This window comes from Triplophysa rosa, linkage group LG20 (genome assembly GCF_024868665.1).
Source record: "Triplophysa rosa linkage group LG20, Trosa_1v2, whole genome shotgun sequence".
NCBI classification, from domain to species: Eukaryota; Metazoa; Chordata; class Actinopteri; order Cypriniformes; family Nemacheilidae; genus Triplophysa; species Triplophysa rosa.
In genome coordinates, this window is record NC_079909.1 from 17042056 (window position 1) to 17056498 (window position 14443).

The 14443-nt window shown below is 39.7% G+C and overlaps 1 protein-coding gene across 2 annotated transcripts in view; it reads left to right on the forward strand.

Moving 5' to 3' along the window:
* The first annotated feature begins 3666 nt into the window (after nt 1-3666).
* slc38a3a (solute carrier family 38 member 3a) overlaps nt 3667-14443 on the forward strand; it is a 34820-nt gene continuing 24043 nt past the window's right edge. Inside the window, exon 1 of one of the 2 annotated variants that reach the window (XM_057361673.1) lies at nt 3667-3887. The gene's annotated coding sequence lies outside the window, so the exon portion shown is untranslated. The remainder of the gene's footprint in view (nt 3888-14443) is intronic. The other variant, XM_057361676.1, reaches the window with a different exon arrangement.

The window sequence follows — 14443 nt, forward strand, 5'->3', positions numbered from 1 at the left end:
GGTCCCCATTTGTTCAGGTCCCTTCACTTTCAATCGAATTCCATTTGCACTTTCGGGCCCCCCCAATACCTCCTGGTGTCTCCTGGGGCCTCCTCATCATGTCGGAGCCCTAATGGAGAAGCACCTGGTCTCCTTGCGGAATTCCGCACACGGGGTGGAACAATGCTCAGCGGTTCTTTGTTCCCAGTGGAGCATCCGAGCACCGCGGCGCGGGACCTGAGGGGGGAGCGCGGGGGTTCGAGTGGGTGGGAGGGGGGTTCTGCTCTCTGAACTTGCTCTGTGAAAACGATCTCTGACCTTTGATATCCAGAGAAGAACAACAAACATGACGTTTGTGGTATGACAGATGTCTAATGTTGATAAACCGTTCAAAGACTGATTGTGCTGCTGTACACAGTGTTAGGCAATATTTAGAAGTGCTGCACCTTCTTTTGTGTGATTTCTCGTTACGGCAGATCTAAGAACTTTCGTAGTCTTGTATGTCTCACTTGTGTAATAATAACCTCAAATAACCTCAAAATTTGCTCCTAAAATTCTTTAGCTGTTTTGTGTAATATCTATTCGCACTAAAAGTGAATTAAAGGGATAGTGAGATAGTTCACCCAAAAATGAAAAGCATTTATTAACCTTCATTACATTCAAAACCTGTATATGACCCTTTTTTATGGAACTTTTGTGGCTTTATTTTAACAGGACAGTAGAGAGATTTTGACAGGAAGGTATGGGTGGACCTCAAACCGGGATTCGATCCTGGGTCGCTGGAGGCACAGTTGCACCATATGTCGGAGTGCTGCATAAGGCTATGGGCTCGGAAAGGTATTGGCATTTTTTAAGGAAAGTTCCCTTCGATAAGAGAGCTCAACCTTCAAATAAAAATTTAGTTAACATGCTATTGAGAATAAATAATGCTCCTTTAAAACGATCACGGTGCAGTTGTTTTTATTATGTCAGTTTACCTTCTACAGATATACAGTATATACAAAATGATAATAGCGGTGCATTGTAAACAAACGTTCACATATTTATGAACACAAGGCCAATTTAGATCTGTAACACAATACGCCTGATTAATTTTAAGGCATAACGCCAGCGGTCCCAATTAACACAAGCCTAGTGTTCTTACTGTCAGATGTGATCAGTGTTTTCACCACGGTTTGGCAGTGAAACTGCTGTGCAACAAGCCATGTGACAAGTGCAGTTTTATTACTACAAAATGAAAGAATGGTCAACAAAAATAGTTAATCTCAGCATTCTTTCACAATATGCAGTAACCATATACTCCTGGCGTTTATGATAAAAACATTTTTTGGATAAAACGTGCATTGGGTTTTGTCGTTGTTTGTTTCAAAGCTGAGCAGAGATTATTCCAAGTTTAAAGTCCTGTATACATTTTATTCTGAGAAATGTTTCTCTCTCCAGAACAATGTGAGCAGGATGTGTCCCCCATCAGGACTCCTTCAGCGTGGGCTGTAAAGACTGACCTTGATTGAGTTTGATCACAACACAGTGTTTTAATTATCTGTGCTGGGTTCTCCTCATTAGGGGAGCTGGGCCAGGCTAGAGCCGTGACGTTATTGTACACCTCATTTTTACCTAGGGCAATAGAACGCCACATTTGATGGTTACATCACACAAAAACAGTCGGGCCGCTAGTTTATGGAAATGGAATTTACATAACAGATTTACATGAGCAGTGGGCAGGATACGAGGCCTACTTGTGTCTAAAGTAATAATCTCACCCTGTCAGAAAGCAATTCCAGTTTTAATACGAGCAGCCCATTTAGACAGTAACAAATAAACAAAAATGTTCTTATTCCTTTTTTATTTGCAGCAAAACCAAAAAACATAACTTGGTTTACCTATAATCTTCATACCTTTCCAAAATTATCACCCAAAAATAAAATAAATAAATAATTTTATCATTTACTCACCCTCATGTCATTTCAAATTTGTATGACTTTTCTTTTGTGTTCTGCAAAAAAGAGAGATATTTTGAAGAATGTTGGTATCCACATTGGCCCCCAATGACTTCCATTGCATGGACACAAAACCACAATTTCTTTTTTGTTCCAAAGAAAGTCATACATGTTTTACAAGCATCTCTTTTTAACAACAACCAATAAAAAAATCCTTTGTTTTCATCTCTGTTTAGGCTGATTATGAATTCCCATAGTTCCTAGAAGTAGTGAGGTTGTTGAGGTTATCAGTATTTGGTGTCATGCTGTACAGAGGTACACAGTGGCCCCTTTAACTTTCCCCTAAAGGCAGTCCAAAGATCCTCACTGCTGTGCTACATGCGTGACATGGACACAGCTGTACTGACGCACCTGGGACCAGTACAGCAGGGCACAGTGGTTGGGGATATGCCTTTGCCTTTAAGATCTTGCTCCCCGTAGACACAGCACTGTGTGACATCTACACTCAATATTAAACCCGTCTTTGAAGTCATTGAATATGACTTGGTCTAACATTTCCTTTATGAATAGGTTGGATACATGCTGTTGTCCCTTAACTCAGTCCCTTAAGTAGGCCTATGTTCATGTTCCACACGCACACACAGATTTAGATGCTGTTCACCATGCAGTTCATATCTAGCATTTATTGAATTATGAAAAATTTAAATTCAATAAATACTTAAATTGGTTAAATATTCTTACTTTGATTATCTAAGGGATTTAGGCAGCTTAGTTGCATGAATGAAAAGCACGTCAAATTTTGGCCTCGTTTGTCCACGTTCAAGTTTGGAAATTATACTTATATTTGGAAATGCATGTAATACAAACATTACAATTTTATAATTTTACAGCCTATATGTGACCCTGGATCACAAAACCAGTCTTAAGTAGCACGGGAACATTTTTAGTAAAAGACAAAAATACATTGTGTGGGTCAAAATTATCGATTTTTCTTTTATGCCAAAAATCATTAGGACATTAAGTAAAGATCATGTTCCATGAAGATATTTTGTAAATTTCCTACCTTAAATATATAAAAACTTTATTTTTGTGAGTGGATGGTCTGCCACAGTGCCCCTGATTAACATCTTCAAAGGCAATTTTCTCAATATTTTGATTTTTTTGCGCTCTCAGATTCCTGAGTTTTAAACGGTTGTATCTCAGCCAGATATTGTCCTATTCTAACAACTCATATATCTATAGAAAGTTTATTTATTCAGCTTTCAGATTATGTAAAAATCTCAATTTCGAAAAATTGACCCATAAAACTGGTTTTGTTGTCCAGGGTCACATATGAATAAAATTGTCACGTGTTTTATCACATTAGAATGCAGGGAGACATCAGAATGCGACGTGGGATTATATCAAAAGGATGTTTATAATTTCACGTCACGAATTGATGAATGCAAATATTTTTACAGACCTAAATAATGGTTAGGCATTAAGTTAATAATATATGATTCACAAAGTCGTGATATTACGCTGAAACATTTGAGAGGATACACGTTTCATGTGGTGCCTCTCCATCAACCCAGCACGCGAGCGTCCGTGACGTCGTTCCCTTTAGCCCTGGCCGGCCAATGGAATTCGAGCGGCGGGACGCGACGCGCTCGCTTGAATCGTTGCGTTGCGTCCTATCCAGTGCACGACGAAGGTACAATGAAGCCATTTGATTGGTCACTGCTCGGTCTAGACAATCGGAGGCGGGGAAACTGAAGAGAGTCGTTACAGCCCACTTTAAAACCGTCTCACGGGGTCCGATTCAATAAGAATAACAACTGTAATGTATAGAGGACGATCCACGCATCTTCACTGGCAGGCTTTCTTTGTGTTATTTGCGGTTTTATCTGACATAAACTTCAAAGAATACAGGGAGAGCATCATCTGAAGGACGTTTCTCAAGAAGTCACCGTCTGACTGAAAATCTAGCCGGTAAGATTATCCGCTTTTAATATTGTTGCTTATTTCATTCATTCAAGATGCATCGAGTGTTACAATTTTCCACATTTTTACTCAGTTGTCTGAATTTGAGTATTGGTCTTTCGACTACGGCATTATAACCTAAAAGACCGCTTTAAAACTATATATATATATCGTCCTTGTGACTGAAGTCAGTTTGATTAAAATGAAAAAAAAAAAACGTTTATTATAAACCAAATTGTGCACTATAAAAAGGTATATATTCTGTTAATTTACATGTCAATAATTGTGAGGTTTATCTGAATGTCCGTGTTTAAATACTTTGTGTCGCTTAGTAACCGCAGAAAGTTTCCTTACGGTCTGTTAATGTCTCAAATCCTAGTGTGGTGGCTATCTAGACAGCGTTTGAGGGCATCAGGGGGTCGTGCAGCATTTTAGGGCATGATAAGCGCGTGTGTGAATGGAAAATTTGTAGTCAGCTGAGCTGTGTGTGTGTGTGTGTGTGTGTGTGCGTGCGTGCGTGCGTGCGTGCGCGTGCGTGCGTGCGTGCGTGCCGTGCGTGCGTGCGTGTGTGTGTGTGTGTGTGTGTGTGTGTGTGTGTGTGTGTGTGTGTGCGTGTGTGTGACGCGCACGGCGCCTGCAGGTATGATGCCCGAAACGCTGCACGTGCCTATGATGCCCCAGATGCAGTACACACTTGTTTTTAAAACAAAGCCAATGTCAAATTATATTTATATGAATACAGTACACACGTGATTAGAGCCCAAGTTATGGCTGTAAATCAGCTGATACATTCTGTAATGCTGTATTTATATTATGTATAAAGTGTATTTAAATGTATGTAAAATTGACTTTGATTACGGTTGTGATGGCTTTTAACTTACGGCTATTTTGTTTCCTAGTATGCTTCCTTTTTTAAACCACATTATATTAACATAGAAAATATAACTAATCTGAACCCACAACCGACTGAGAAAACTCAATGACTCTTGGTTGCCTGCTGGAGAAATGAGATTCATAGTAATCAAGCTTAAATGCCACCTGTCTCTGTCATCAGGGCTGCCAAGATTTTTTTTCAGCAGACTTGATGTAAAGGGCGCAAGTAACAGATCACTGGTGTTTTAAGTGGTATGAATGAATAGGAGTTACTTGTGTTCTGCGCACCTGTGCCTTTGTGTAGCATCTGCCCAGAGCGCTTGGGTAACAGATGAGCTGCTGAAGATGTGATCAAGGTGAAGCAGAGATGGATTAAAAGGGTTGTTGTCTGCCTTGAGTATATAGTGTGTTTACTCTTTAGAGCATGTCTGCTGGTTGAGAGGGTAAATTAAGGCTGAAGAAGTTCTGTGCTAAAGCCTGTGATTATGTGATGGAGAGTAGAAGCGTGATTTCTTGATTTTGGTATATCCAACCACAGAGTATGCTAATCACAGCTTGACTTCAAAAGAATTGATTTCTGTCCAATCCTGTCATTTTGGATCCACCTCTTCTTAGAAGTGTCAGTCTTGTTCTTGTTCAGACAGAATAATTCTTGTGTCATAGCTGTCTAGAGCAGGGTTTTCAGCCTTGACAGATCTAGCGACCACAACAAAAGCCTCAACATTATACTGACAAGACATACAATGCATTCAAGCTATATCCATTTATTTAGTGTGTTCCCTAATTGAACACAACTTTTGTATTGCTAAAGTAATGCTCTACCGGTTACATTAACATTAAGATTATTACAAAATATAATGTTGATTACATAATTTAGAAGGTTGGGAATTCAATAATCGCATGAGCCTTACTCTATTTTTGTTCTGTACATTTTCAGTGACCCACAGGGGTCCATGGCCCCCGGTTGAATCCTTCGTCGACAGTGGAGTAATATTACTGGTCTAAAAAAGAAATTGGGAAATTCTGACTCGTTCTTATTTCTTGTACATCCTTCAAAGCACACCGAATATCATTGCAAAGAACCCTTTGGACATTTGGGAACCTAATAAAGTTCAGAATTGTTTAAAAGGCAACTCAACAGGAAATGCCTCAACAAAGGGTTATTTATTGTTAAGGCATTATTATTGTTCTGAGACGTTCTGGGATAGCTATTTCTTATATGATGCAAAATGATATTGTCCTGGAGTCAAAACTTATACAGTATACAGTACTGGATTTGAAACATTCTCTTTATTAGATGAAAGATTGGACTCTTTGTGATAACATTTGTATGCTGTATGCTTTTGGTATTTTACCTGCTTCTAAATGAAAAGCAAACATTATCAGTTTAAATTGCATGAAAATCAAATTCCACATTGCAAAACAGTTAGAAACTGATTGAAGTGCTTGATCTTGCTTCTGTTGAGGAGATTACTCAAGGAGATCTCTTTGTTAGAGATGATAAGATTTGTATAAATTATTAAGAGATCATTTGTTTTTTTTTAGTATAAAAGTGCGCGTCTGAAGCATTGCTCATTTCAAACACACACAGAGCTATAGATTAAGTCGCATAACTTTGATTAATACTCTAGATTCCTGTTACAATTAATTTATGTGCGCTGCTCCTGTAATTACTGAATAGAATAAGACAATAGAGCCTAAGAGAGAGCTAAAGAGAGAGAGAGAGAGATAGAGAGAGAGAGAGAGAGAGAGAGATTAATCACACAAAGTACAGCTGTTAACACTAGTCCTATTTAAACCACTATAAATGCATTCAGATGTGTCTATATTCAGTAGGGTGAGGGTCAATTGTGTGTCTGGAGTGGGTTGAAGAACACACAGAGTGTAAGACTTCTTTTGTGTGAAGTCTTTATGTGTGTTTACACTGCATTTATATTCACACTTCTAGAATGTGAGCGACCATTGTGCATTAGTGAGGTTTGAAATTACGAATTGCTAATGACAAAATATTTTAGATGTCTGGCGTATTTTGTGTTGCTTAAAATGGTTCAGTTCTGCCTCATTGATTTGCTTGCAATTGGCTAATTTCCTCAGGATTGAAATGTCGTATCATCTCATGTTTGAGTTGCATGCAGGTCATTTGTCCATTTGTTCCATGGAGGTTTGCTTGTTGATTAGTTTCATCACTTTTTTGTGTGGGTAGAATAGTGCCGTGATTCACTATTCAAGTAATTGATAAGCTTTTTTTGGCAGTCATGCGGCATGCCATATCATTGGCCGATTGACAGGATGTTAACACATTCATACTGATTACATGATTCAGATTCCACAGAAGAACTAGATCTTATTGAACTTAACTTAACTCAACTTAAACCATACTGTGGTGTGTAATGAAATTTTGCAGCACATAACTTAAAAATGTAATGCTCTGAAAGGTTTGCGCAGTAATGGATAAGGTGTGTTAACATAACATTGAGAGTGTTGCAGTATGGACACACATAAATGTTGCACTTTATTCAACTGATTTGATAAATAATTTATCTGAATGTGACAATTAAAGTCACAAATCAATAAATCAATGAAACATTGTCTCTCACGACTCTCATGACCAATAGTGTTATTGTTGAAAAAGAAATGAATGCCTACTATGCTTTGTCTGAAGACATTGACTTTCATTGGGTGTCTCCTGATGACATTGGCTGAGCTTTGGCTTCTGATTGGTCACTTGGGTTCATCGGAGGACTCGTCAGTATATAGATTTGGCATCTGGTCACGGTGACATCCCCTCATGATGTTCTGCTATCACCCACGTGGCTTAGAAGAGAAACATCAGAGAGAACAGTAGAGGGTACCCCTTTGTTTGGGGAACGCGAGACAGGCACAGAATGGCGTTTGATGGGCCGACCTGAACCGAGCTGCCCCGATTCGGATTCGGACCACTCTAATGCCTTTCTATTGTTGCGATTGACATGCCAACATGTGGAGGCTTCCCTCATCTGCCGAGCGCCTGACCAACACAACACTGCCTCAGTGTTCTCCTCTACTCTCACTTCACAATAACTTCCTAACAGTGATAATGACCCCTTCACACCGGAAATGGCAGTTCAGTCTGGACCACTTCGTCAAATAACAATTTTTTATTGAATAATAAAGCATCTAGTTGGTGTTGGTGGTATGGTTCTGCTCTGGGCAAACTCCACGCGCCCATCCATGCATTAATTCCTCGACAGAGCGGGGAGAGCAGCAAGTCAAAATCCCCCCTTGGGGTAACAGAACAGATCCAATAAATACATTAAACAAAAACTAGTAGCAACTGGAACCATAACAACAATCACAAGAAAATAAATCTAACAAAACTAGTAACAACTGGAACCATAAATAAACAATCACGAGAAATATAAAAAATCCACAGGTATTGATATATGTCACGGTCCTGCCGTCCTGGTTCTGTATTTCTAGTCGTGTGGCAGGATCGGGACGGAGCCCTTAGGTTCTATGTGAGAAAGCCATGACATGTTTATGTTTTTGACATCTCATGTGTTTTCTCGTGTCTTGTCATTGGCCCCGCCCCTTGTCATTGCTTCCCTGCTGTGTCTAATGTTTCCCACCTGCCCTGTGTAATTATCTCTCGTTTGTCTCTCCTTTAAAATGCCCTCTTGTTTCATTGTCTTGTTGCTCGTGTATTACGTTTGATGTGCGTTCACTTCTGTGTACGCAGATGTCCTGGTCCATACCTTGTCCGTTGATCCGTGAGTTTTTGTGTTGTGCCCTGCTGTGGTTTTTGTTTATGACGTTTGGTTTTTGCTGTTCTTGTTTTCTTGTTTGCCCCCACGTTGGAAGTCTTTTGTTTTATATTTATCTATATATATTGTCTTAGTTCCGTTTTCCCCATCGAGGGTGTTTTGTTTTGTTTTGTTAAATAAAAGTCTTGTGTTTAACCCCTTCATCACTGCCTGCCTGCATTTGGGTTCTTCTTGCCATACCCGTGACAGATATAAATGTGGAGTTGGGGATGGAGGGAGGGTTAAAGTTCAGCGTGCCGCTAAGCAATAGATTAGCGCAGAATGAATGGGGATTTAAATGAACCGCTATGATGTGTGTCGAATTTGGATTGGTGCCAGTAGCGGAGCCAGAGGGGGTCCAAGGTGGCACTGAACACCCCTGACATCCAATTGGCCACCCTGGGTGCCACACCAAAATTTGATTCGCTACTTATGTTGATTGACATCTGATTTCACTTTTTGTTGAACAACGCTTTTATTTTGACATTCGGGGCCCATGCTTGCACGTGACGTCACCGCACACAAAATTCAAGCGAGTCTAGTTGAGAATGAGATATGAAAAAAAGTTGTGCGATGGATTGTACAGCGCGAAATCTGAGATTTATTTTGAAAGAGAGAAAAGACTCAAATGGACCGCTGCAATTTGCTAAACAAATGGAATATTCGAAAGTACCCGCTTGCTTGCTAGCCATTTCAAGTCCGACCCAGCCAGGAACGTTTTTTTGTTGAACCATACCATTATAGCGTTATCTACCTACTTTCTAACGTTACACTTTTAAATGTTGTGTAAATGTAAAGTTTTCCCAGCGTTTTCTAACCTTAGATCAATATAAACAGTGTTGGGTGAGATCCTCTATTTCTTTTAACATTCCAAGCAGGTGTACTTCATACAAACTTTAGAAGGAAGAAATAAGTTTACCTCTTTAGGATTCCTAAACAACTTTTAATTGTGTAAGTTTATGTTAGGCTCCATTAACAGATAGTAAATCGGTTCCCAACATAACATACATTGTTTACATCAGGGTCGGAAATTAACAGAGGCTTTGGAAAAAATGACAACAAGGTGAACAAATCTGCTCTCCAAGTTCAAGACAAAAGAGGAAAAATGCATAGTCCATGCTTAATAAAAAACTAGCTATGACAGTCGCAATCTTAATAAGATTTAGGTGAAAATGAACGAATGTGGATGACAGCTTCTTTGCTCTGCTACAGCTTCAGCTTTGAGCATTACAGCCAATCAAGTTCAGGTAGGGATGGGGAGTCGACTCCAAAAGAGTCGATTCCTCGACTCTTAATGTCCCTAGAGTCGGAATCGACTCCAAAACAGGAATCGACTCGACGACTCCGTAATTTTTTATGTTGTCATTGACTCAAATCGGTTACATTGTCTTTGTGATTGGTGCAAAGCAACGAATAACATTTAAAAACCAATCAGGTAAAAGTCATACCTCCACTCTCTCTGATTGTACACGTTTACAGCCGATCCAAAACACTGCGTTAATCAGAGCATGAGCGACGCCTACTTGTTCGCTCACAAAAGTACACGCAATGTTTCCCGTTCATTCTTCACCTTCAATCCGATCTCATTAAATTCTAAAAAAATCGTATTAAAAACTCTCCTATATTTCGTCTGTCCCTCTTCAAGCTTTTATATCTCTAAACGACTGTTAAGACTTTGTAAGTTGCATTAAATGAAAGCGTGGCGCTATGCTTAAATGTGAGTCTGTGCGCATAACTGGACACAAATCAAAATCAAGTTGGTGGAAACAAATTATAAAGCGTTTCATCCAGCTTAAAAACGTAAAAAATCAGCAACAGTCAGGAAGTCACAAATCATATATTAAGTTATTGTTGCTAGGTTATTATTATAGCATATTTGTTGGTTTTAAAATTACATGTTGATATTTTGAGTTATTTTGCAATGAGTTACATTAAGAAAAGAACACAAGGTAGGCTCAATGCCTTTTTTTTAAAGTGAGGGTGAATATATAAACTCTTAAACGAAAATAAATAAATGTTTTAGGCTTGTTTAGCGCACATTTACGGAGCCTCAATTCAAAACAATGAAACTTTTGTCTTTACGTACAAAACATATTCATTTGTGTAACTGTAACTCTCCAAAATCGATGCAATAAAAAAATATAAAAACAATAAAGGAAACGAAATGTCTTAGCTTTACCATAAGTCTACAGCTACGGTTAGACCTGGGCCGTCATCTCCTTGCGCTGCGTGCGCTTGGAAAACCACATTGGTTTAGGACCAGAAAGGAGTAACTGGTCTGACAGCACAAAAAACTCTATATGATGGTGTTAGATGCGCAAATGCATGTGTATTTGCTAGTGACTTTGGAGATTGGTTGCCAGCCCAACGTTCCCAAGCTGAAATTCATTCATTTATTTTATATTCGTATTCCTGAGCCCGTTTTGAATGACAGTAAATGGAGTCGAAGTGTCGATTCCGTCGACTCCAAAAGTGGGAGTCGAGAATCGGAGTTGACTCCAAAAAACCCGTAACCGAACACCCCTAAGTTCAGGGTATGAATATTCTGACCAATTAGAGACGTTTAAATGATTCACCGGTGAAGAAGAGCTGTGCTGAAGTGCGTCACGCTCAAAAAGTTTATCATTAACCGCGTAAGATTCATTAGTCAGACTCTTTGTGGTATTACCTGAAGCCATTGAGTGTTTTATTGATGTTGGATGTTCTTTGTTTGTTTTCTACATATTTCAAGTTTGAATAACTGCTTTTTATGTTCCTTAGAGAATCAAAAAAGCAATTAAACAGCAATACAATAATTCATAAATTATTGGTCCCGCCGGTCCCGCCTGCCCGTGTCCCCGCTGGTCCCGCCCAGCCTGTCCATGCCCCCACTGGTCCCGCCCAGCCTGCCCGTGTCCCCGCTGGTCCCGCCCAGCCTGTCCATGCCCCCACTGGTCCCGCCCAGCCTGCCCGTGTCCCCGCTGGTCCCGCCCAGCCTGTCCATGCCCCCACTGGTCCCGCCCAGCCTGCACGTGTCCCCGCTGGTCCCGCCCAGCCTGTCCATGCCCCCACTGGTCCCACCCAGCCCTCCTTCAGCAGCCAATTTCCCCTCACCATTCCCCAGGAAGCTGCCACCCTATTAACTAAAGAGATTCAAGTGTTCAAGATTTTAATTATGGGACATAAAAAAATCCCTCTTTTTTATTTTTATTGATTCACTATACTTTTGAAAATGAAGACAAGCAGTATTTGGACTTTCTGGTTCTCAAAGGTTATTGCCTATAATTAATATTGATAAACACACATTGTTGCATTACGGCTAGCATAATACATTTTTTATAGTGATTTATGATAGAATGCATGAACTATAACACAGACAAGCTGCAGCATCTAATCACTACTTTCATGCATCTTCATTTCATCGTCTTATGGAGTGTGGATTTATGTGACGGCTTGCCAGCAGATCGCGTTTTTTTCCCTACTTAGTTCTGACATTTACTCATTTATTTATTTATTTACTTCTTAGTAAAGTACTTGTTAGTTAGACTTCTAATCTGTCACGTGCCTTTGGATGAGACTTTTTCACACTAGATTTTCATCCAAAACATTTTTGAACATTAAAGTCCAACAGCAGCTCATTGTTCTTTCTTTTCGGCATGTACACCTGCAGTATCTGTTAATGACTATTGAATGAGAGAGATTGAAAAGAGCTGATCGGCTCAGAAGAGAAATAGCCACATTGTGAAACATCGCTCAAAATAAATTAGAAATTTCATCTTATTTTATAAGGCACATTAACTCAACCACTTGCCAAAATTTAAAATAGTAAGTTGAAATGACTAGCGAAGCCAAGTTGAAGGCAGCAAAAAAGAAATTCTACCGACAAACTACAGTGTATCAGATAATGCATTTTATTCCAGTATATTGAAGATATAGAAAATCCCTCAGAAAAAAATGAATTATTCAAATTTTGTTGATTCTTTCTAAATCAGTCATTCTCCTGGGCCTGGACCGAAGGTTTTTATGCATCTGTTGTGGGTCAATTCTTTGGTTGACATCAACAGAGACATCAGTTTTGTCCACTACTGTATACTGCCTTCATTAAGTATAACAACACTATGAGCAGTTAAAAAAATAAGTTCTCATCAGTAATATTCCTTATTGGATGAATTGTGTTTATAATCTTTTTTTTTAGTTTTGCCCTTCAATTTTGGTTTATAAGCATAAAAAAGCAGTTTTTAAGCGATAATACAAATAACAGCCAATAGTCACTGTCATAGTGCAAATATGGCATAATTTACAGTATGCAGATGCTCTGGTTTACAGTGCCAGCTGCTTGTATGTGCATGCGTGTTAACCCCTTACTGCAGGTTTGTAATGACGTGTGTTTTACCTTTACAGTGTTTTGTGCATATGATGTTAACTCTCCACTACCTGTGGTGATCTTAGTGTGGCAACCTGAGCAGCCCTGACAGGATGTAGAGCACAAACCTATAAATAAATCACATTACCAGTGAGTCACTCTCCACCAGCCTCTGGGGAAACAAACAGAACAGTTTGGGTGGAGGGAGAAAAGACCAGAAGAAAAAGGCCACATCCTCATAATATATGATCTGTAGACCAATCCTTGTCTGCCATGCCCGAAGTCTAATGCCAGTGATGCTTCCTCACGCAAATACAAAAAACTCTTCATCTGTCTGAGATGAGACAGAGAACCTGCATGGAATTTATTACATTTGTTTCTGCCAGGCCGCTTTGACTGCACATGTGACAGAGCACCATGTGAGTACACACTCTCTAGTTGAAGAGCAATAAGTGTGACCTCAGCATCCCTAATGACAACACCAGCATAATGTTGTATTTTGGCTGCTGGTCACCAGCATGGCATGCTTAAAAACCAGCAAGCCTGCCTTGATCACTTAGCTGCGCCAGCAACAAAAATGCAATAACCTGTCATGGTTCTGCCCCACCTTGTCTTGCTTTTCTTGGCCTAGTGGCAGAACCATGATAGAACCTCTTGTTTTATGTGGAGAGTGACGTTTTGTCCCTGTTGGTCTTCCACTCTCCGGTGTGGCGTCTCTGTTCCCGCCCTTTCGTCTCCTCGTTATTATTTGTTAATTAGTTCATGTCCTGCACCTGTCCACTCTTGATTTATCCCCTTTATAATGCCCTTGTGTCTTCTGTCTCGTGCTGGATCATTGTTCTGTTGCGTTGTGTTTGTCTTTGTGGTGAGTTCTTGTTGTGTAGTTAGTTTAGTTTACAGTGTTCATGTCAAATGTTATTATTTTCAGTCTAGTTAGTTCCTGTCCGTGTTGCTATGTTTTGTTATGTTCCCCCACGTGGGTCCTTGTTTTGTATTTTTAGTTATTATTAAAGTTTGTGTTAACCCCTTACCCGCTGTCTGCATTTGGGTCCTCTGTCCTTGTCTCTGTGTCTCACCCTGAGAACCGTGACATAACCAGGATAAACTAGTTTGTATTACTATGTATCTGTACTAGTATCCATGTTGTTTTTATGTATGTATGTATGTTTTTTATGTCATGTTTTTGCACAGTTCTCTGTCATCCAGATGCACTCAGTGATCACTTAGAATTATAGGGTCCTCACATGATCCATCCAAGTGAAGGGATACTGAAGGATTGATGTGAGGTAGTAGAGATGAGCAAGTGATTACAAAGCACACTTCATTCTCTTTGATGTTTTTATATTTATATTCAGTTTGACATCCATATAGGCCTTGGGCTGTCTTGTGCTTCCCTCTTATTCACATCACGCTTGAACAATGTAAATATCCAATGCTAACCTGCTGTATGGATCGTAAAATGTATTTTCAGCCTTGACGTGTTTGCTTGCGTCTTGATTTATTCCCCAAACAGCTGATGGTTGGATCCACACGCTTAAGCAGTAACCTTGACAGAACGCCTGCTCTTT